Source organism: Arachis ipaensis, chromosome B09 (genome assembly GCF_000816755.2).
Source record: "Arachis ipaensis cultivar K30076 chromosome B09, Araip1.1, whole genome shotgun sequence".
In the NCBI taxonomy this organism is placed as follows: Eukaryota; Viridiplantae; Streptophyta; class Magnoliopsida; order Fabales; family Fabaceae; genus Arachis; species Arachis ipaensis.
The window spans coordinates 144,507,566-144,510,617 of record NC_029793.2 but is presented as its reverse complement, the minus strand read 5'-3'; positions in this window follow the sequence as shown (position 1 = coordinate 144,510,617).

Below are 3,052 nucleotides of genomic sequence, written 5' to 3'. Positions count from 1 at the left end.
TAATATTTTTTATGTATCAAATATTTTATTATTATTAAAAAGGGTCATCTCTCGTTTTGGTCCCACATTTCCGGAACTTTGGCTTTGTGCGCCAATATGACTTTAGCTGAAAGAGCACCATTGTGAATGCATTGATGCGAACTACCACTCGCCTTTGTAAATTACAATTTCAATTGAGTCAGAAAATTAAACTACCTATGAAAAAAAAAATGGATGGAAAGAAAATGGAAGGAAAAGTTAATTTTTGTTGTGTTGTTTGGATGAGGAGAAAATAAAAAAAAAGAAAGTAGAAAGAAAAATAAGAAGAGAGAAAATCATAACTAAATAAAATTACATTAATATCCTTATTTATATTATATAAAAATTATAATATTAATATAACATAAAGGGTAAATTTGTAATATTACACTTACTTACAAATTTTTCTCTGTTTTCTTTCCACAAGTGAAGTGAAAACTTTAACATGAGTCCCACGTCCATTTTTTTCCTTTCCATCAAATTTCCTTTCACATCCAATCAAAGGAAAACCAAGTTTTCCATTCATTTTCATTCTCTCCACTTTCTTTCCTTTAGTTTTCTTTTGTTCCAAACACAGTGTAACTGACTAACACAACATAACTACTCTAAATCTATAATGCTACAATTCTAGCCTCGTGTACCTACTATTTTTTATTTATATTTTTTTGAGGTAAATACCAAATTAGTATATGAAAGATTCTAACTCTAGTAAAATGGTATCTAATTTTTATTATTGACAAAATAATTTTTGAAAAATTTTAAAATTTGACAAAAGTGACCAACCTTCAGTTGAGTTACCTGGAGTTAAAGTTTAAGGGTAACATGTCAGTTAACAATTTTTATAATTACAAAATTTACTACTTTTAACTTTTATAATTTTAAAAATACCCCAATTTAATTTTTAAAATACTCTAATCCGTTTTTTCTGGAACTCTCGCTCTTTTTCTAAATCATCATCATTTTCAAAAAATCTTAATATCTTTTTTTCTTCTCCTTTTTTCACCAGAGAGACCTCAAGTAAGACGGCTAAGAAGGATACATCAAATATTTTAGACAAGATGCTTATGAAAATTGGGAGTGGGGGCAAGTTGACAGCGAAAATCTAATTTCTTTTGGGGCGGATCAAGAGATTGAACGTGAATTGAACCACGCTATTAAGGTGTCAGTTTCTATGGATGATAATGGTAATGAAAATGCCTTGATTGACAAAGAAGAAGAAGCGCTAAAGTATTGGGGCTGAGTCTGATAAAGATGCCACTTCTTGGACGGCGTTCTCTTCAGCCTTAGAAGTGGCGAAGCCACTGCTGCTGTTGTCGTTTCTATGACTACCTATCATGAGCTCAACTGTAGTAAGTCAGAGTCGGAGGTTAGTCGGAGGAAGAAGAAGGAGGAAGGTAGAGGCAGCGATGAACGAAAATGAAGAGGAGTTTATTGGGGAAGAAGAAGAAAATTGGAGGAGGATTTTAAAAAATTGAAATTGGGGTGTTTTTAAAATTATAAAAATTAAAAGTGGTAAATTTTATAATTATGAAAATTGTTAACGGACATGTCACCCTTAAACCTTAACTCCAAGTAATTCAATTGAGAAGTGGTCACTTTTGTCAAATTTTAAAATCTTTCGGGGATTATTTTGTCAGCGTCAGAATCTTTCGGGTATTGATTTGATATTTACCTCTATTTTTTTAAAGAAAAAATATGGAGAACCAATAAATTTAGTGTACAATGTGTACAATAGAAATAAAATTAAATTAATTGATTTTTAATAATTTCTAATTTGAAAGTCAAATTAAATAAGAATTTGCAACAATTACGTATAGTGCAAAACGGCCTTTCTCTTCCCCATGCGAGGTGACTTCCTTCTCGCCCAGTCTCTCCCACCAACAGTTGTGCACACCGCAACCGCCCGAGCAGCACCGTCGCGCAGTTTGCGTCAATTGTCCAGCCTCTTCGCGCTCCGCTTGTCTTCCCCATCGTGCCGTTGTTGCTGCTGTGCCCCACCTCATCGACGCCACCCTTACTCCCACCAATTCGACTCCTCCTCCTCTTTCATCTCTGACCGATGTTGTTGTTGTTATGTTAGTTGTTGTTCGTATGCCACCATGGCTAACAATTTTCTGGCGTTAACTTGCGTATGCAACGATGGAGGCTTGAGTTCCGGCCACCTTTTGCAACATAGATGTTCTTAACAACTGTGTTCAAGTCCTCTTCTACCCCACTTTCGTTAACGACGAGACCATTTGGGAGGCCATTGAAAATGCTGGTTTTGAAGCCACCTTAGACAGAGACGAATTCAATGAGAGAAATGTTCAGGTATGTCGGATGCACATCAAAGGAATGACTTGCACATCTTGTTCCTCCACTATTGAATCTCCTCCCCTGTCTCCATGCGTTATCGTCGATTCTTTCTACCCCGTAAGAGTGGTTATTTTGTACGAGTCAATTTAAGTATATACAATTAACAAATGTTGGATAATCATTTTGATAACTACGTGAATGATTGTTTGATGTCCGGCGAGAGAATTTCTAACATCAGAAAATTTTATCTATATTAGTATCTATTTTGATGGTTTAGTCTTATTTAAAAATTTTATCCTTAACTAGAAAAAATAAAAAAAAATTAAAAAAGATAGAAAACAATATATTACATTGATTAAATGGTGAACACATTTATCTTTTAAATGATTTTAAATTTCAATTTTAAAAATATATACAAAATAATGCAATTATATANGTTAATTTTTTAACTTGAGTTAGTTACGACTTGGCCACCAACGATCAACATCTTCAACTAAAATATTATCTTCCTTTTCATCCACCCTTTATCCATTTTATTTCTCTAGTGTATGTGATGAAATAGTAGTTTAGTTTGTTTTGGTGAATATTTTAAGTCTTTATTAGTTAAGATTAATTAATAAAAATTACACATTTGGGGTAATGTAGGGATAATCTCAAAGGACTCACATTGATTGTCCGGTATTCTATTTTTCATTTTCTGCCTTCTGTCAAATTAAAAAAAAAAGTCTATTTCTATATA